This window comes from Heloderma suspectum, chromosome 3 (genome assembly GCF_057233095.1).
Source record: "Heloderma suspectum isolate Gila_16-S chromosome 3, 16-S_ref, whole genome shotgun sequence".
Lineage (NCBI taxonomy): Eukaryota > Metazoa > Chordata > Lepidosauria > Squamata > Helodermatidae > Heloderma > Heloderma suspectum.
In genome coordinates this window covers 320,757,760-320,776,638 of record NC_139460.1, presented here as the reverse complement: position 1 = coordinate 320,776,638, position 18,879 = coordinate 320,757,760, and the positions used below count along the sequence as shown (strand labels likewise).

The window sequence follows — 18,879 nt, the reverse complement described above, 5'->3', positions numbered from 1 at the left end:
GCCTTTGGAAAACTAGGCCAGTGCAACCCACAGGTGGGGCGGAATGGGGGACATGCAGCGGACTTGCCCAGCCTGCGAGAGGGGCTGTTCCCCCCTCCCCCGTGACGGCTTCCGGGCATTCATCCCGGTGGTGTGGCGGGGCGGGGCTGCCTCTAGCGGCAACCCTGCTGTTCCCTCGTCCCGGCGCAACCTTGTGGAGATGCAGCTCCAGGGAGACTTGAGACGCCTATGGAGCGCTGGAGTGCGTGTCGGGGCAGCAGCGGTGTTTCAGTGCCTTTTCAGAAGGGCGAAAGGCAGGGAAGCCAAGGTGCAGGCGACAGAAGCAGGAGAATGAGCCCAATGCAGCAAGGCAGGCAGGCGACGCGAAGGGTAGGGGGAGACTGGATCACTGCTGCATTTGACGTTGCGGGTGTGTTCCTGCGGGGCTCCTGCTTTAAGGTGGTGGTGGCAAGGCTGCAGAGCGCCTACGGCCATAGTACCCTGAACATGCCCGATCTCGTCAGGCCTGGATACTACTTGGGTGGGAGACCGCCCGGAAGCGCCGGGTGATGTAGGCTTTTCCTCCTTTGGCTCTTCCTGCTTCCTTTTCCCTTCCTCTCTTCAGCCAGCCTGAGCCCCAGCACACCTGCTGCCGCCGCTTCCCTTTTGCAGCACACTCTGGCTGCCCCTGAAGCTCCTGGCCCGCTGGCTATGGCCTTCTTCCACCAGAGGGCAGAGGAGGGCTTGGGGGGGGGGCTTTTCCCTCCAAGCCATTGGAAAACTAGGCCAGTGCAACCCACATGTGGGGCGGAATGGGGGACATGCAGCGGCCTTGCCCAGCCTGCGAGAGGGGCTGTTCCCCCCTCCCCCGTGACGGCTTCCGGACATTCATCCCGGTGGTGTGGCGGGGCGGGGCTGCCTCTAGCGGCAACCCTGCTGTTCCCTCGTCCCGGCACAAGCTTGTGGAGATGCAGCTCCAGGGAGACTTGAGACGCCTATGGAGCGCTGGAGCGCGTCTCGGGGCAGCAGCGGTGTTTCAGTGCCTTTTCAGAAGGGCGAAAGGCAGGGAAGCCAAGGTGCAGGCGACAGAAGCAGGAGAATGAGGCCCACGCAGCGAGGCAGGCGACGCGAGGGGTAGAGGGAGACTGCCTCGCTGCTGCATTGGAAGTTGCGGGTGTGTTCTTGCAGGGCTCCTGCTTAAAGGCGGTGGTGGCAAGGCAGCAGAGCGTCTACGGCCATACTACCCTGAACGCGCCCGATCTCGTCTGATCTCGGAAGCTAAGCAGGGTCAGGCCTGGTTAGTACTTGGATGGGAGACCGCCTGGGAATACCGGGTGCTGTAGGCTTTTCCTCCTTTTGCTCTTCCCGCTCCCTTTTCCCTTCCTCTTTTCAGCCAGCCTGTGCCCCAGCGCAGCTGCTGGAGGAAAACTGGCTCACCGCAGCATTTTGTCGGGGGAAAACTGGCTCAACGCAGCCTTTTGCTCCGACGGTGCCTTGTTGCTGTATCTCTGCTTAAAGGCACTGGCAGCAAAGCGGCGCAGCTTCTACAGCCATACTGCCCTGAACGCGCCCGAGCTCGTCAGGCCTGGATACTACTTGGGTGGGAGACCGCCCGGAAACGCCGGGTGATGTAGGCTTTTCCTCCTTTGGCTCTTCCTGCTTCCTTTTCCTTTTCTCTCTTCAGCCAACCTGATCCCCAGCGCAGCTGCTGCCACCGCTTCCCTTTTGCAGCACACTCTGGCTGCCCCTGAAGCTCCTGGCCCGCTGGCTATGGCCTTCCTCCACCACAGGGCAGAGGAGGGCTTGGGCGGGGGGCTTTTCCCTCCAAGCCTTTGGAAAACTAGGCCAGTGCAACCCACAGGTGGGGCGGAATGGGGGACATGCAGCGGACTTGCCAGCCTGCGAGAGGGGCTGTTCCCCCCTCCCCCGTGACGGCTTCCGGACATTCATCCCGGTGGTGTGGCGGGGCGGGGCTGCCTCTAGCGGCAACCCTGCTGTTCCCTCGTCCCGGCGCAACCTTGTGGAGATGCAGCTCCAGGGAGACTTGAGACGCCTATGGAGCGCTGGAGCGCGTCTCGGGGCAGCAGCGGTGTTTCAGTGCCTTTTCAGAAGGGCGAAAGGCAGGGAAGCCAAGGTGCAGGCGACAGAAGCAGGAGAATGAGCCCAATGCAGCAAGGCAGGCAGGCGACGTGAAGGGTAGGGGGAGACTGGATCACTGCTGCATTTGACGTTGCGGGTGTGTTCCTGCGGGGCTCCTGCTTAAAGGCGGTGGTGGCAAGGCAGCAGAGCGTCTACGGCCATACTACCCTGAACGCGCCCGATCTCGTCTGATCTCGGAAGCTAAGCAGGGTCAGGCCTGGTTAGTACTTGGATGGGAGACCGCCTGGGAATACCGGGTGCTGTAGGCTTTTCCTCCTTTTGCTCTTCCCGCTCCCTTTTCCCTTCCTCTTTTCAGCCAGCCTGTGCCCCAGCGCAGCTGCTGGAGGAAAACTGGCTCACCGCAGCATTTTGTCAGGGGAAAACTGGCTCAACGCAGCCTTTTGCTCCGACGGTGCCTTGTTGCTGTGTCTCTGCTTAAACGCACTGGCAGCAAAGCGGCGCAGCTTCTACAGCCATACTGCCCTGAACGCGCCCGAGCTCGTCAGGCCTGGATACTACTTGGGTGGGAGACCGCCCGGAAACGCCGGGTGATGTAGGCTTTTCCTCCTTTGGCTCTTCCTGCTTCCTTTTCCTTTTCTCTCTTCAGCCAACCTGAGCCCCAGCGCAGCTGCTGCCACCGCTTCCCTTTTGCAGCACACTCTTGCTGCCCCTGAAGCTCCTGGCCCGCTGGCTATGGCCTTCCTCCACCACAGGGCAGAGGAGGGCTTGGGCGGGGGGCTTTTCCCTCCAAGCCTTTGGAAAACTAGGCCAGTGCAACCCACTGGTGGGGCGGAATGGGGGACATGCAGTGGACTTACCCAGCCTGCGAGAGGGGCTGTTCCCCCCTCCCCCGTGACGGCTTCCGGGCATTCATCCCAGTGGTGTGGCGGGGCGGGGCTGCCTCTAGCGGCAACCCTGCTGTTCCCTCGTCCCGGCGCAACCTTGTGGAGATGCGGCTCCAGGGAGGCTTGAGACGTCTACGGAGCGCTGGAGTGCGTGTCGGGGCAGCAGCGGTGTTTCAGTGCCTTTTCAGAAGGGCGAAAGGCAGGGAAGCCAAGGTGCAGGCGACAGAAGCAGGAGAATGAGGCCCATGCAGCGAGGCAGGCAGGCGACGCGAAGGGTAGGGGGAGACTGGATCACTGCTGCATTTGATGTTGCGGGTGTGTTCCTGCGGGGCTCCTGCTTTAAGGTGGTGGTGGCAAGGCTGCAGAGCGCCTACGGCCATAGTACCCTGAACATGCCCAATCTCGTCAGGCCTGGATACTACTTGGGTGGGAGACCGCCCGGAAGCGCCGGGTGATGTAGGCTTTTCCTCCTTTGGCTCTTCCTGCTTCCTTTTCCCTTCCTCTCTTGTGCCAGCCTGAGCCCCAGCACACCTGCTGCCGCCGCTTCCCTTTTGCAGCACACTCTGGCTGCCCCTGAAGCTCCTGGCCCGCTGGCTATGGCCTTCCTCCACCACAGGGCAGAGGAGGGCTTGGGCGGGGGGCTTTTCCCTCCAAGCCTTTGGAAAACTAGGCCAGTGCAACCCACAGATGGGGCGGAATGGGGGACATGCAGCGGACTTGCCAGCCTGCGAGAGGGGCTGTTCCCCCCTCCCCCGTGACGGCTTCCGGACATTCATCCCGGTGGTGTGGCGGGGCGGGGCTGCCTCTAGCGGCAACCCTGCTGTTCCCTCGTCCCGGCGCAAGCTTGTGGAGATGCAGCTCCAGGGAGACTTGAGACGCCTATGGAGCGCTGGAGCGCGTCTCGGGGCAGCAGCGGTGTTTCAGTGCCTTTTCAGAAGGGCGAAAGGCAGGGAAGCCAAGGTGCAGGCGACAGAAGCAGGAGAATGAGGCCCACGCAGCGAGGCAGGCGACGCGAGGGGTAGAGGGAGACTGCCTCGCTGCTGCATTAGAAGTTGCGGGTGTGTTCTTGCAGGGCTCCTGCTTAAAGGCGGTGGTGGCAAGGCAGCAGAGCGTCTACGGCCATACTACCCTGAACGCGCCCGATCTCGTCTGATCTCGGAAGCTAAGCAGGGTCAGGCCTGGTTAGTACTTGGATGGGAGACCGCCTGGGAATACCGGGTGCTGTAGGCTTTTCCTCCTTTGGCTCTTCCCGCTCCCTTTTCCCTTCCTCTTTTCAGCCAGCCTGTGCCCCAGCGCAGCTGCTGGAGGAAAACTGGCTCACCGCAGCATTTTGTCAGGGGAAAACTGGCTCAACACAGCCTTTTGCTCCGACGGTGCCTTGTTGCTGTGTCTCTGCTTAAACGCACTGGCAGCAAAGTGGCGCAGCTTCTACAGCCATACTGCCCTGAACGCGCCCGAGCTCGTCAGGCCTGGATACTACTTGGGTGGGAGACCGCCCGGAAGCGCCGGGTGATGTAGGCTTTTCCTCCTTTGGCTCTTCCTGCTTCCTTTTCCTTTTCTCTCTTCAGCCAACCTGAGCCCCAGCGCAGCTGCTGCCACCGCTTCCCTTTTGCAGCACACTCTTGCTGCCCCTGAAGCTCCTGGCCCGCTGGCTATGGCCTTCCTCCACCACAGGGCAGAGGAGGGCTTGGGCGGGGGGCTTTTCCCTCCAAGCCTTTGGAAAACTAGGCCAGTGCAACCCACTGGTGGGGCGGAATGGGGGACATGCAGCGGCCTTGCCCAGCCTGCGAGAGGGGCTGTTCCCCCCTCCCCCGTGACGGCTTCCGGACATTCATCCCGGTGGTGTGGCGGGGCGGGGCTGCCTCTAGCGGCAACCCTGCTGTTCCCTCGTCCCGGCGCAACCTTGTGGAGATGCAGCTCCAGGGAGACTTGAGACGCCTATGGAGCGCTGGAGTGCGTGTCGGGGCAGCAGCGGTGTTTCAGTGCCTTTTCAGGAGGGCGAAAGGCAGGGAAGCCAAGGTGCAGGCGACAGAAGCAGGAGAATGAGGCCCACGCAGCGAGGCAGGCGACGCGAGGGGTAGAGGGAGACTGTCTCGCTGCTGCATTGGAAGTTGCGGGTGTGTTCTTGCAGGGCTCCTGCTTAAAGGCGGTGGTGGCAAGGCAGCAGACCGTCTACGGCCATACTACCCTGAACGCGCCCGATCTCGTCTGATCTCGGAAGCTAAGCAGGGTCAGGCCTGGTTAGTACTTGGATGGGAGACCGCCTGGGAATACCGGGTGCTGTAGGCTTTTCCTCCTTTTGCTCTTCCCACTCCCTTTTCCCTTCCTCTTTTCAGCCAGCCTGTGCCCCAGCGCAGCTGCTGGAGGAAAACTGGCTCACCGCAGCATTTTGTCGGGGGAAAACTGACTCAACGCAGCCTTTTGCTCCGACGGTGCCTTGTTGCTGTATCTCTGCTTAAAGGCACTGGCAGCAAAGCGGCGCAGCTTCTACAGCCATACTGCCCTGAACGCGCCCGAGCTCGTCAGGCCTGGATACTACTTGGGTGGGAGACCGCCCGGAAATGCCGGGTGCTGTAGGCTTTTCCTTCTTTTGCTCTTCCCGCTCCCTTTTCCCTTCCTCTTTTCAGCCAGCCTGTGCCCCAGCGCAGCTGCTGGAGGAAAACTGGCTCACCGCAGCATTTTGTCGGGGGAAAACTGGCTCAACGCAGCCTTTTGCTCCGACGGTGCCTTGTTGCTGTATCTCTGCTTAAAGGCACTGGCAGCAAAGCGGCGCAGCTTCTACAGCCATACTGCCCTGAACATGCCCGATCTCGTCAGGCCTGGATACTACTTGGGTGGGAGACCGCCCGGAAGCGCCGGGTGATGTAGGCTTTTCCTCCTTTGGCTCTTCCTGCTTCCTTTTCCCTTCCTCTCTTCAGCCAGCCTGAGCCCCAGCACACCTGCTGCCGCCGCTTCCCTTTTGCAGCACACTCTGGCTGCCCCTGAAGCTCCTGGCCCGCTGGCTATGGCCTTCTTCCACCAGAGGGCAGAGGAGGGCTTGGGGGGGGGGCTTTTCCCTCCAAGCCATTGGAAAACTAGGCCAGTGCAACCCACATGTGGGGCGGAATGGGGGACATGCAGCGGCCTTGCCCAGCCTGCGAGAGGGGCTGTTCCCCCCTCCCCCGTGACGGCTTCCGGACATTCATCCCGGTGGTGTGGCGGGGCGGGGCTGCCTCTAGCGGCAACCCTGCTGTTCCCTCGTCCCGGCGCAACCTTGTGGAGATGCAGCTCCAGGGAGACTTGAGACGCCTATGGAGCGCTGGAGTGCGTGTCGGGGCAGCAGCGGTGTTTCAGTGCCTTTTCAGAAGGGCGAAAGGCAGGGAAGCCAAGGTGCAGGCGACAGAAGCAGGAGAATGAGGCCCACACAGCGAGGCAGGCGACGCGAGGGGTAGAGGGAGACTGCCTCGCTGCTGCATTAGAAGTTGCGGCTGTGTTCTTGCAGGGCTCCTGCTTAAAGGCGGTGGTGGCAAGGCAGCAGAGCGTCTACGGCCATACTACCCTGAACGCGCCCGATCTCGTCTGATCTCGGCCTGGTTAGTACTTGGATGGGAGACCGCCTGGGAATACCGGGTGCTGTAGGCTTTTCCTCCTTTTGCTCTTCCCGCTCCCTTTTCCCTTCCTCTTTTCAGCCAGCCTGTGCCCCAGCGCAGCTGCTGGAGGAAAACTGGCTCACCGCAGCATTTTGTCAGGGGAAAACTGGCTCAACGCAGCCTTTTGCTCCGACGGTGCCTTGTTGCTGTGTCTCTGCTTAAACGCACTGGCAGCAAAGTGGCGCAGCTTCTACAGCCATACTGCCCTGAACGCGCCCGATCTCGTCAGGCCTGGATACTACTTGGGTGGGAGACCGCCCGGAAATGCCGGGTGATGTAGGCTTTTCCTCCTTTGGCTCTTCCTGCTTCCTTTTCCCTTCCTCTCTTGTGCCAGCCTGAGCCCCAGCACACCTGCTGCCGCCGCTTCCCTTTTGCAGCACACTCTGGCTGCCCCTGAAGGAGAATGAGGCAGCGAGGCAGGCGACGCGAGGGGTAGAGGGAGACTGCCTCGCTGCTGCATTAGAAGTTGCGGGTGTGTTCTTGCAGGGCTCCTGCTTAAAGGCGGTGGTGGCAAGGCAGCAGAGCGTCTACGGCCATACTACCCTTTTGCAGCACACTCTGGCTGCCCCTGAATCTCCTGGCCCGCTGGCTATGGCCTTCCTCCACCAGAGGGCAGAGGAGGGCTTGGGCGGGGGGCTTTTCCCTCCAAGCCTTTGGAAAACTAGGCCAGTGCAACCCACAGGTGGGGCGGAATGGGGGACATGCAGCGGACTTGCCAGCCTGCGAGAGGGGCTGTTCCCCCCTCCCCCGTGATGGCTTCCGGACATTCATCCCGGTGGTGTGGCGGGCCGGGGCTGCCTCTAACGGCAACCCTGCTGTTCCCTCGTCGCGGCGCAAGCTTGTGGAGATGCAGCTCCAGGGAGACTTGAGACGCCTATGGAGCGCTGGAGCGCGTCTCGGGGCAGCAGCGGTGTTTCAGTGCCTTTTCAGAAGGGCGAAAGGCAGGGAAGCCAAGGTGCAGGCGACAGAAGCAGGAGAATGAGGCCCATGCAGCGAGGCAGGCGACGCGAGGGGTAGAGGGAGACTGCCTCGCTGCTGCATTAGAAGTTGCGGGTGTGTTCTTGCAGGGCTCCTGCTTAAAGGCAGTGGTGGCAAGGCAGCAGAGCGTCTACGGCCATACTACCCTGAACGCGCCCGATCTCGTCTGATCTCGGAAGCTAAGCAGGGTCAGGCCTGGTTAGTACTTGGATGGGAGACCGCCTGGGAATACTGGGTGCTGTAGGCTTTTCCTCCTTTTGCTCTTCCCGCTGCCTTTTCCCTTCCTCTTTTCAGCCAGCCTGTGCCCCAGCGCAGCTGCTGGAGGAAAACTGGCTCACCGCAGCATTTTGTCGGGGGAAAACTGGCTCAACGCAGCCTTTTGCTCCGACGGTGCCTTGTTGCTGTATCTCTGCTTAAAGGCACTGGCAGCAAAGTGGCGCAGCTTCTACAGCCATACTGCCCTGAACGCGCCCGAGCTCGTCAGGCCTGGATACTACTTGGGTGGGAGACCGCCCGGAAATGCCGGGTGATGTAGGCTTTTACTCCTTTGGCTCTTCCTGCTTCCTTTTCCCTTCCTCTCTTGAGCCAGCCTGAGCCCCAGCACACCTGCTGCCACCGCTTCCCTTTTGCAGCACACTCTGGCTGCCCCTGAAGCTCCTGGCCCGCTGGCTATGGCCTTCCTCCACCAGAGGGCAGAGGAGGGCTTGGGCGGGGGGCTTTTCCCTCCAAGCCTTTGGAAAACTAGGCCAGTGCAACCCACATGTGGGGCGGAATGGGGGACATGCAGCGGACTTGCCCAGCCTGCGAGAGGGGCTGTTCCCCCCTCCCCCGTGACGGCTTCCGGGCATTCATCCCGGTGGTGTGGCGGGGCGGGGCTGCCTCTAGCGGCAACCCTGCTGTTCCCTCGTCCCGGCGCAAGCTTGTGGAGATGCAGCTCCAGGGAGACTTGAGACCCCTATGGAGCGCTGGAGTGCGTGTCGGGGCAGCAGCGGTGTTTCAGTGCCTTTTCAGAAGGGCGAAAGGCAGGGAAGCCAAGGTGCAGGCGACAGAAGCAGGAGAATGAGGCCCATGCAGCGAGGCAGGCGACGCGAGGGGTAGAGGGAGACTGCCTCGCTGCTGCATTAGAAGTTGCGGGTGTGTTCTTGCAGGGCTCCTGCTTAAAGGCGGTGGTGGCAAGGCACCAGAGCGTTTACGGCCATACTACCCTGAACGCGCCCAATATCGTCTGATCTCGGAAGCTAAGCAGGGTCAGGCCTGGTTAGTACTTGGATGGGAGACCGCCTGGGAATACCGGGTGCTGTAGGCTTTTCCTCCTTTTGCTCTTCCCGCTCCCTTTTCCCTTCCTCTTTTCAGCCAGCCTGTGCCCCAGCGCAGCTGCTGGAGGAAAACTGGCTCACCGCAGCATTTTGTCAGGGGAAAACTGGCTCAACGCAGCCTTTTGCTCCGACGGTGCCTTGTTGCTGTGTCTCTGCTTAAAGGCACTGGCAGCAAAGTGGCGCAGCTTCTACAGCCATACTGCCCTGAACGCGCCCGAGCTCGTCAGGCCTGGATACTACTTGGGTGGGAGACCGCCCGGAAGCGCCGGGTGATGTAGGCTTTTCCTCCTTTGGCTCTTCCTGCTTCCTTTTCCTTTTCTCTCTTCAGCCAACCTGAGCCCCAGCGCAGCTGCTGCCACCGCTTCCCTTTTGCAGCACACTCTTGCTGCCCCTGAAGCTCCTGGCCCGCTGGCTATGGCCTTCCTCCACCACAGGGCAGAGGAGGGCTTGGGCGGGGGGCTTTTCCCTCCAAGCCTTTGGAAAACTAGGCCAGTGCAACCCACAGGTGGGGCGGAATGGGGGACATGCAGCGGACTTGCCCAGCCTGCGAGAGGGGCTGTTCCCCCCTCCCCCGTGACGGCTTCCGGACATTCATCCCGGTGGTGTGGCGGGGCGGGGCTGCCTCTAGCGGCAACCCTGCTGTTCCCTCGTCCCGGCGCAACCTTGTGGAGATGCAGCTCCAGGGAGACTTGAGACGCCTATGGAGCGCTGGAGTGCGTGTCGGGGCAGCAGCGGTGTTTCAGTGCCTTTTCAGAAGGGCGAAAGGCAGGGAAGCCAAGGTGCAGGCGACAGAAGCAGGAGAATGAGCCCAATGCAGCAAGGCAGGCAGGCGACGCGAAGGGTAGGGGGAGACTGGATCACTGCTGCATTTGACGTTGCGGGTGTGTTCCTGCGGGGCTCCTGCTTTAAGGTGGTGGTGGCAAGGCTGCAGAGCGCCTACGGCCATAGTACCCTGAACATGCCCGATCTCGTCAGGCCTGGATACTACTTGGGTGGGAGACCGCCCGGAAGCGCCGGGTGATGTAGGCTTTTCCTCCTTTGGCTCTTCCTGCTTCCTTTTCCCTTCCTCTCTTCAGCCAGCCTGAGCCCCAGCACACCTGCTGCCGCCGCTTCCCTTTTGCAGCACACTCTGGCTGCCCCTGAAGCTCCTGGCCCGCTGGCTATGGCCTTCTTCCACCAGAGGGCAGAGGAGGGCTTGGGGGGGGGGCTTTTCCCTCCAAGCCATTGGAAAACTAGGCCAGTGCAACCCACATGTGGGGCGGAATGGGGGACATGCAGCGGCCTTGCCCAGCCTGCGAGAGGGGCTGTTCCCCCCTCCCCCGTGACGGCTTCCGGACATTCATCCCGGTGGTGTGGCGGGGCGGGGCTGCCTCTAGCGGCAACCCTGCTGTTCCCTCGTCCCGGCACAAGCTTGTGGAGATGCAGCTCCAGGGAGACTTGAGACGCCTATGGAGCGCTGGAGCGCGTCTCGGGGCAGCAGCGGTGTTTCAGTGCCTTTTCAGAAGGGCGAAAGGCAGGGAAGCCAAGGTGCAGGCGACAGAAGCAGGAGAATGAGGCCCACGCAGCGAGGCAGGCGACGCGAGGGGTAGAGGGAGACTGCCTCGCTGCTGCATTGGAAGTTGCGGGTGTGTTCTTGCAGGGCTCCTGCTTAAAGGCGGTGGTGGCAAGGCAGTAGAGCGTCTACGGCCATACTACCCTGAACGCGCCCGATCTCGTCTGATCTCGGAAGCTAAGCAGGGTCAGGCCTGGTTAGTACTTGGATGGGAGACCGCCTGGGAATACCGGGTGCTGTAGGCTTTTCCTCCTTTTGCTCTTCCCGCTCCCTTTTCCCTTCCTCTTTTCAGCCAGCCTGTGCCCCAGCGCAGCTGCTGGAGGAAAACTGGCTCACCGCAGCATTTTGTCGGGGGAAAACTGGCTCAACGCAGCCTTTTGCTCCGACGGTGCCTTGTTGCTGTATCTCTGCTTAAAGGCACTGGCAGCAAAGCGGCGCAGCTTCTACAGCCATACTGCCCTGAACGCGCCCGAGCTCGTCAGGCCTGGATACTACTTGGGTGGGAGACCGCCCGGAAACGCCGGGTGATGTAGGCTTTTCCTCCTTTGGCTCTTCCTGCTTCCTTTTCCTTTTCTCTCTTCAGCCAACCTGATCCCCAGCGCAGCTGCTGCCACCGCTTCCCTTTTGCAGCACACTCTGGCTGCCCCTGAAGCTCCTGGCCCGCTGGCTATGGCCTTCCTCCACCACAGGGCAGAGGAGGGCTTGGGCGGGGGGCTTTTCCCTCCAAGCCTTTGGAAAACTAGGCCAGTGCAACCCACAGGTGGGGCGGAATGGGGGACATGCAGCGGACTTGCCAGCCTGCGAGAGGGGCTGTTCCCCCCTCCCCCGTGACGGCTTCCGGACATTCATCCCGGTGGTGTGGCGGGGCGGGGCTGCCTCTAGCGGCAACCCTGCTGTTCCCTCGTCCCGGCGCAACCTTGTGGAGATGCAGCTCCAGGGAGGCTTGAGACGCCTATGGAGCGCTGGAGTGCGTGTCGGGGCAGCAGCGGTGTTTCAGTGCCTTTTCAGAAGGGCGAAAGGCAGGGAAGCCAAGGTGCAGGCGACAGAAGCAGGAGAATGAGCCCAATGCAGCAAGGCAGGCAGGCGACGTGAAGGGTAGGGGGAGACTGGATCACTGCTGCATTTGACGTTGCGGGTGTGTTCCTGCGGGGCTCCTGCTTAAAGGCGGTGGTGGCAAGGCAGCAGAGCGTCTACGGCCATACTACCCTGAACGCGCCCGATCTCGTCTGATCTCGGAAGCTAAGCAGGGTCAGGCCTGGTTAGTACTTGGATGGGAGACCGCCTGGGAATACCGGGTGCTGTAGGCTTTTCCTCCTTTTGCTCTTCCCGCTCCCTTTTCCCTTCCTCTTTTCAGCCAGCCTGTGCCCCAGCGCAGCTGCTGGAGGAAAACTGGCTCACCGCAGCATTTTGTCAGGGGAAAACTGGCTCAACGCAGCCTTTTGCTCCGACGGTGCCTTGTTGCTGTGTCTCTGCTTAAACGCACTGGCAGCAAAGCGGCGCAGCTTCTACAGCCATACTGCCCTGAACGCGCCCGAGCTCGTCAGGCCTGGATACTACTTGGGTGGGAGACCGCCCGGAAACGCCGGGTGATGTAGGCTTTTCCTCCTTTGGCTCTTCCTGCTTCCTTTTCCTTTTCTCTCTTCAGCCAACCTGATCCCCAGCGCAGCTGCTGCCACCGCTTCCCTTTTGCAGCACACTCTGGCTGCCCCTGAAGCTCCTGGCCCGCTGGCTATGGCCTTCCTCCACCACAGGGCAGAGGAGGGCTTGGGCGGGGGGCTTTTCCCTCCAAGCCTTTGGAAAACTAGGCCAGTGCAACCCACAGATGGGGCGGAATGGGGGACATGCAGCGGACTTGCCAGCCTGCGAGAGGGGCTGTTCCCCCCTCCCCCGTGACGGCTTCCGGACATTCATCCCGGTGGTGTGGCGGGGCGGGGCTGCCTCTAGCGGCAACCCTGCTGTTCCGTCGTCCCGGCGCAACCTTGTGGAGATGCAGCTCCAGGGAGACTTGAGACGCCTATGGTGCGCTGGAGTGCGTCTCGGGGCAGCAGCGGTGTTTCAGTGCCTTTTCAGAAGGGCGAAAGGCAGGGAAGCCAAGGTGCAGGCGACAGAAGCAGGAGAATGAGCCCAATGCAGCAAGGCAGGCAGGCGACGCGAAGGGTAGGGGGAGACTGGATCACTGCTGCATTTGACGTTGCGGGTGTGTTCCTGCGGGGCTCCTGCTTTAAGGTGGTGGTGGCAAGGCTGCAGAGCGCCTACGGCCATAGTACCCTGAATATGCCCGATCTCGTCAGGCCTGGATACTACTTGGGTGGGAGACCGCCCGGAAGCGCCGGGTGATGTAGGCTTTTCCTCCTTTGGCTCTTCCTGCTTCCTTTTCCCTTCCTCTCTTCAGCCAGCCTGAGCCCCAGCACACCTGCTGCCGCCGCTTCCCTTTTGCAGCACACTCTGGCTGCCCCTGAAGCTCCTGGCCCGCTGGCTATGGCCTTCTTCCACCAGAGGGCAGAGGAGGGCTTGGGGGGGGGGCTTTTCCCTCCAAGCCATTGGAAAACTAGGCCAGTGCAACCCACATGTGGGGCGGAATGGGGGACATGCAGCGGCCTTGCCCAGCCTGCGAGAGGGGCTGTTCCCCCCTCCCCCGTGACGGCTTCCGGACATTCATCCCGGTGGTGTGGCGGGGCGGGGCTGCCTCTAGCGGCAACCCTGCTGTTCCCTCGTCCCGGCGCAAGCTTGTGGAGATGCAGCTCCAGGGAGACTTGAGACGCCTATGGAGCGCTGGAGCGCGTCTCGGGGCAGCAGCGGTGTTTCAGTGCCTTTTCAGAAGGGCGAAAGGCAGGGAAGCCAAGGTGCAGGCGACAGAAGCAGGAGAATGAGGCCCACGCAGCGAGGCAGGCGACGCGAGGGGTAGAGGGAGACTGCCTCGCTGCTGCATTGGAAGTTGCGGGTGTGTTCCTGCGGGGCTCCTGCTTAAAGGCGGTGGTGGCAAGGCAGCAGAGCGTCTACGGCCATACTACCCTGAACGCGCCCGATCTCGTCTGATCTCGGAAGCTAAGCAGGGTCAGGCCTGGTTAGTACTTGGATGGGAGACCGCCTGGGAATACCGGGTGCTGTAGGCTTTTCCTCCTTTTGCTCTTCCCGCTGCCTTTTCCCTTCCTCTTTTCAGCCAGCCTGTGCCCCAGCGCAGCTGCTGGAGGAAAACTGGCTCACCGCAGCATTTTGTCGGGGGAAAACTGGCTCAACGCAGCCTTTTGCTCCGACGGTGCCTTGTTGCTGTATCTCTGCTTAAAGGCACTGGCAGCAAAGCGGCGCAGCTTCTACAGCCATACTGCCCTGAACGCGCCCGAGCTCGTCAGGCCTGGATACTACTTGGGTGGGAGACCGCCCGGAAATGCCGGGTGATGTAGGCTTTTCCTCCTTTGGCTCTTCCTGCTTCCTTTTCCCTTCCTCTCTTGTGCCAGCCTGAGCCCCAGCACACCTGCTGCCACCGCTTCCCTTTTGCAGCACACTCTGGCTGCCCCTGAAGCTCCTGGCCCGCTGGCTATGGCCTTCCTCCACCACAGGGCAGAGGAGGGCTTGGGCGGGGGGCTTTTCCCTCCAAGCCTTTGGAAAACTAGGCCAGTGCAACCCACAGGTGGGGCGGAATGGGGGACATGCAGCGGACTTGCCAGCCTGCGAGAGGGGCTGTTCCCCCCTCCCCCGTGACGGCTTCCGGACATTCATCCCGGTGGTGTGGCGGGGCGGGGCTGCCTCTAGCGGCAACCCTGCTGTTCCCTCGTCCCGGCGCAACCTTGTGGAGATGCAGCTCCAGGGAGGCTTGAGACGCCTATGGAGCGCTGGAGTGCGTGTCGGGGCAGCAGCGGTGTTTCAGTGCCTTTTCAGAAGGGCGAAAGGCAGGGAAGCCAAGGTGCAGGCGACAGAAGCAGGAGAATGAGCCCAATGCAGCAAGGCAGGCAGGCGACGTGAAGGGTAGGGGGAGACTGGATCACTGCTGCATTTGACGTTGCGGGTGTGTTCCTGCGGGGCTCCTGCTTAAAGGCGGTGGTGGCAAGGCAGCAGAGCGTCTACGGCCATACTACCCTGAACGCGCCCGATCTCGTCTGATCTCGGAAGCTAAGCAGGGTCAGGCCTGGTTAGTACTTGGATGGGAGACCGCCTGGGAATACCGGGTGCTGTAGGCTTTTCCTCCTTTTGCTCTTCCCGCTCCCTTTTCCCTTCCTCTTTTCAGCCAGCCTGTGCCCCAGCGCAGCTGCTGGAGGAAAACTGGCTCACCGCAGCATTTTGTCAGGGGAAAACTGGCTCAACGCAGCCTTTTGCTCCGACGGTGCCTTGTTGCTGTGTCTCTGCTTAAACGCACTGGCAGCAAAGCGGCGCAGCTTCTACAGCCATACTGCCCTGAACGCGCCCGAGCTCGTCAGGCCTGGATACTACTTGGGTGGGAGACCGCCCGGAAACGCCGGGTGATGTAGGCTTTTCCTCCTTTGGCTCTTCCTGCTTCCTTTTCCTTTTCTCTCTTCAGCCAACCTGAGCCCCAGCGCAGCTGCTGCCACCGCTTCCCTTTTGCAGCACACTCTTGCTGCCCCTGAAGCTCCTGGCCCGCTGGCTATGGCCTTCCTCCACCACAGGGCAGAGGAGGGCTTGGGCGGGGGGCTTTTCCCTCCAAGCCTTTGGAAAACTAGGCCAGTGCAACCCACTGGTGGGGCGGAATGGGGGACATGCAGTGGACTTACCCAGCCTGCGAGAGGGGCTGTTCCCCCCTCCCCCGTGACGGCTTCCGGGCATTCATCCCAGTGGTGTGGCGGGGCGGGGCTGCCTCTAGTGGCAACCCTGCTGTTCCCTCGTCCCGGCGCAACCTTGTGGAGATGCGGCTCCAGGGAGGCTTGAGACGTCTACGGAGCGCTGGAGTGCGTGTCGGGGCAGCAGCGGTGTTTCAGTGCCTTTTCAGAAGGGCGAAAGGCAGGGAAGCCAAGGTGCAGGCGACAGAAGCAGGAGAATGAGCCCAATGCAGCAAGGCAGGCAGGCGACGCGAAGGGTAGGGGGAGACTGGATCACTGCTGCATTTGATGTTGCGGGTGTGTTCCTGCGGGGCTCCTGCTTTAAGGTGGTGGTGGCAAGGCTGCAGAGCGCCTACGGCCATAGTACCCTGAACATGCCCAATCTCGTCAGGCCTGGATACTACTTGGGTGGGAGACCGCCCGGAAGCGCCGGGTGATGTAGGCTTTTCCTCCTTTGGCTCTTCCTGCTTCCTTTTCCCTTCCTCTCTTCAGCCAGCCTGAGCCCCAGCACACCTGCTGCCGCCGCTTCCCTTTTGCAGCACACTCTGGCTGCCCCTGAAGCTCCTGGCCCGCTGGCTATGGCCTTCTTCCACCAGAGGGCAGAGGAGGGCTTGGGCGGGGGGCTTTTCCCTCCAAGCCTTTGGAAAACTAGGCCAGTGCAACCCACAGGTGGGGCGGAATGGGGGACATGCAGCGGCCTTGCCCAGCCTGCGAGAGGGGCTGTTCCCCCCTCCCCCGTGACGGCTTCCGGACATTCATCCCGGTGGTGTGGCGGGGCGGGGCTGCCTCTAGCGGCAACCCTGCTGTTCCGTCGTCCCGGCGCAACCTTGTGGAGATGCAGCTCCAGGGAGACTTGAGACGCCTATGGTGCGCTGGAGTGCGTCTCGGGGCAGCAGCGGTGTTTCAGTGCCTTTTCAGAAGGGCGAAAGGCAGGGAAGCCAAGGTGCAGGCGACAGAAGCAGGAGAATGAGGCCCATGCAGCGAGGCAGGCGACGCGAGGGGTAGAGGGAGACTGCCTCGCTGCTGCATTGGAAGTTGCGGGTGTGTTCTTGCAGGGCTCCTGCTTAAAGGCGGTGGTGGCAAGGCACCAGAGCGTCTACGGCCATACTACCCTGAACGCGCCCGATCTCGTCTGATCTCGGAAGGTAAGCAGGATCAGGCCTGGTTAGTACTTGGATGGGAGACCGCCTGGGAATACCGGGTGCTGTAGGCTTTTCCTCCTTTTGCTCTTCCCGCTCCCTTTTCCCTTCCTCTTTTCAGCCAGCCTGTGCCCCAGCGCAGCTGCTGGAGGAAAACTGGCTCACCGCAGCATTTTGTCGGGGGAAAACTGGCTCAACGCAGCCTTTTGCTGCGACGGTGCCTTGTTGCTGTATCTCTGCTTAAAGGCACTGGCAGCAAAGCGGCGCAGCTTCTACAGCCATACTGCCCTGAACGCGCCCGAGCTCGTCAGGCCTGGATACTACTTGGGTGGGAGACCGCCCGGAAACGCCGGGTGATGTAGGCTTTTCCTCCTTTGGCTCTTCCTGCTTCCTTTTCCTTTTCTCTCTTCAGCCAACCTGATCCCCAGCGCAGCTGCTGCCACCGCTTCCCTTTTGCAGCACACTCTGGCTGCCCCTGAAGCTCCTGGCCCGCTGGCTATGGCCTTCCTCCACCACAGGGCAGAGGAGGGCTTGGGCGGGGGGCTTTTCCCTCCAAGCCTTTGGAAAACTAGGCCAGTGCAACCCACAGATGGGGCGGAATGGGGGACATGCAGCGGACTTGCCAGCCTGCGAGAGGGGCTGTTCCCCCCTCCCCCGTGACGGCTTCCGGACATTCATCCCGGTGGTGTGGCGGGGCGGGGCTGCCTCTAGCGGCAACCCTGCTGTTCCCTCGTCCCGGCGCAACCTTGTGGAGATGCAGCTCCAGGGAGACTTGAGACGCCTATGGTGCGCTGGAGTGCGTCTCGGGGCAGCAGCGGTGTTTCAGTGCCTTTTCAGAAGGGCGAAAGGCAGGGAAGCCAAGGTGCAGGCGACAGAAGCAGGAGAATGAGCCCAATGCAGCAAGGCAGGCAGGCGACGCGAAGGGTAGGGGGAGACTGGATCACTGCTGCATTTGACGTTGCGGGTGTGTTCCTGCGGGGCTCCTGCTTTAAGGTGGTGGTGGCAAGGCTGCAGAGCGCCTACGGCCATAGTACCCTGAACATGCCCGATCTCGTCAGGCCTGGATACTACTTGGGTGGGAGACCGCCCGGAAGCGCCGGGTGATGTAGGCTTTTCCTCCTTTGGCTCTTCCTGCTTCCTTTTCCCTTCCTCTCTTCAGCCAGCCTGAGCCCCAGCACACCTGCTGCCGCCGCTTCCCTTTTGCAGCACACTCTGGCTGCCCCTGAAGCTCCTGGCCCGCTGGCTATGGCCTTCTTCCACCAGAGGGCAGAGGAGGGCTTGGGGGGGGGGCTTTTCCCTCCAAGCCATTGGAAAACTAGGCCAGTGCAACCCACATGTGGGGCGGAATGGGGGACATGCAGCGGCCTTGCCCAGCCTGCGAGAGGGGCTGTTCCCCCCTCCCCCGTGACGGCTTCCGGACATTCATCCCGGTGGTGTGGCGGGGCGGGGCTGCCTCTAGCGGCAACCCTGCTGTTCCCTCGTCCCGGCGCAAGCTTGTGGAGATGCAGCTCCAGGGAGACTTGAGACGCCTATGGAGCGCTGGAGCGCGTCTCGGGGCAGCAGCGGTGTTTCAGTGCCTTTTCAGAAGGGCGAAAGGCAGGGAAGCCAAGGTGCAGGCGACAGAAGCAGGAGAATGAGGCCCACGCAGCGAGGCAGGCGACGCGAGGGGTAGAGGGAGACTGCCTCGCTGCTGCATTGGAAGTTGCGGGTGTGTTCCTGCGGGGCTCCTGCTTAAAGGCGGTGGTGGCAAGGCAGCAGAGCGTCTACGGCCATACTACCCTGAACGCGCCCGATCTCGTCTGATCTCGGAAGCTAAGCAGGGTCAGGCCTGGTTAGTACTTGGATGGGAGACCGCCTGGGAATACCGGGTGCTGTAGGCTTTTCCTCCTTTTGCTCTTCCCGCTGCCTTTTCCCTTCCTCTTTTCAGCCAGCCTGTGCCCCAGCGCAGCTGCTGGAGGAAAACTGGCTCACCGCAGCATTTTGTCGGGGGAAAACTGGCTCAACGCAGCCTTTTGCTCCGACGGTGCCTTGTTGCTGTATCTCTGCTTAAAGGCACTGGCAGCAAAGCGGCGCAGCTTCTACAGCCATACTGCCCTGAACGCGCCCGAGCTCGTCAGGCCTGGATACTACTTGGGTGGGAGACCGCCCGGAAATGCCGGGTGATGTAGGCTTTTCCTCCTTTGGCTCTTCCTGCTTCCTTTTCCCTTCCTCTCTTGTGCCAGCCTGAGCCCCAGCACACCTGCTGCCACCGCTTCCCTTTTGCAGCACACTCTGGCTGCCCCTGAAGCTCCTGGCCCGCTGGCTATGGCCTTCCTCCACCACAGGGCAGAGGAGGGCTTGGGCGGGGGGCTTTTCCCTCCAAGCCTTTGGAAAACTAGGCCAGTGCAACCCACAGGTGGGGCGGAATGGGGGACATGCAGCGGACTTGCCAGCCTGCGAGAGGGGCTGTTCCCCCCTCCCCCGTGACGGCTTCCGGACATTCATCCCGGTGGTGTGGCGGGGCGGGGCTGCCTCTAGCGGCAACCCTGCTGTT

At 61.8% G+C, this 18,879-nt stretch overlaps 11 non-coding genes and 1 pseudogene across 11 annotated transcripts; all 12 read left to right on the top strand.

Annotated features, from left to right (window-relative positions):
- The first annotated feature begins 1,206 nt into the window (after window positions 1-1,206).
- On the top strand, window positions 1,207-1,325 carry LOC146351649 (5S ribosomal RNA). The gene has a single exon (XR_014789798.1). It is a non-coding gene; the product is annotated as a 5S ribosomal RNA (ribosomal RNA).
- A 943-nt stretch (window positions 1,326-2,268) lies between these two features.
- Window positions 2,269-2,387, top strand: LOC146351648 (5S ribosomal RNA). Its single transcript, XR_014789797.1, has one exon. It is a non-coding gene; the product is annotated as a 5S ribosomal RNA (ribosomal RNA).
- A 1,687-nt stretch (window positions 2,388-4,074) lies between these two features.
- On the top strand, window positions 4,075-4,193 carry LOC146351647 (5S ribosomal RNA). The gene has a single exon (XR_014789796.1). It is a non-coding gene; the product is annotated as a 5S ribosomal RNA (ribosomal RNA).
- Window positions 4,194-5,133: 940 nt separating this feature from the next.
- LOC146351646 (5S ribosomal RNA) lies at window positions 5,134-5,252 on the top strand. Its single transcript, XR_014789794.1, has one exon. It is a non-coding gene; the product is annotated as a 5S ribosomal RNA (ribosomal RNA).
- A 2,446-nt stretch (window positions 5,253-7,698) lies between these two features.
- LOC146351645 (5S ribosomal RNA) lies at window positions 7,699-7,817 on the top strand. The gene has a single exon (XR_014789717.1). It is a non-coding gene; the product is annotated as a 5S ribosomal RNA (ribosomal RNA).
- Window positions 7,818-8,757: 940 nt separating this feature from the next.
- Window positions 8,758-8,876, top strand: LOC146351644 (5S ribosomal RNA; annotated as a pseudogene).
- A 1,688-nt stretch (window positions 8,877-10,564) lies between these two features.
- On the top strand, window positions 10,565-10,683 carry LOC146351643 (5S ribosomal RNA). Its single transcript, XR_014789793.1, has one exon. It is a non-coding gene; the product is annotated as a 5S ribosomal RNA (ribosomal RNA).
- Window positions 10,684-11,626: 943 nt separating this feature from the next.
- LOC146351642 (5S ribosomal RNA) lies at window positions 11,627-11,745 on the top strand. Its single transcript, XR_014789792.1, has one exon. It is a non-coding gene; the product is annotated as a 5S ribosomal RNA (ribosomal RNA).
- A 1,687-nt stretch (window positions 11,746-13,432) lies between these two features.
- LOC146351641 (5S ribosomal RNA) lies at window positions 13,433-13,551 on the top strand. Its single transcript, XR_014789791.1, has one exon. It is a non-coding gene; the product is annotated as a 5S ribosomal RNA (ribosomal RNA).
- Window positions 13,552-14,494: 943 nt separating this feature from the next.
- Window positions 14,495-14,613, top strand: LOC146351640 (5S ribosomal RNA). Its single transcript, XR_014789790.1, has one exon. It is a non-coding gene; the product is annotated as a 5S ribosomal RNA (ribosomal RNA).
- Window positions 14,614-16,301: 1,688 nt separating this feature from the next.
- Window positions 16,302-16,420, top strand: LOC146351639 (5S ribosomal RNA). The gene has a single exon (XR_014789761.1). It is a non-coding gene; the product is annotated as a 5S ribosomal RNA (ribosomal RNA).
- Window positions 16,421-18,107: 1,687 nt separating this feature from the next.
- On the top strand, window positions 18,108-18,226 carry LOC146351638 (5S ribosomal RNA). Its single transcript, XR_014789789.1, has one exon. It is a non-coding gene; the product is annotated as a 5S ribosomal RNA (ribosomal RNA).
- The last annotated feature ends 653 nt before the right edge of the window (window positions 18,227-18,879 follow it).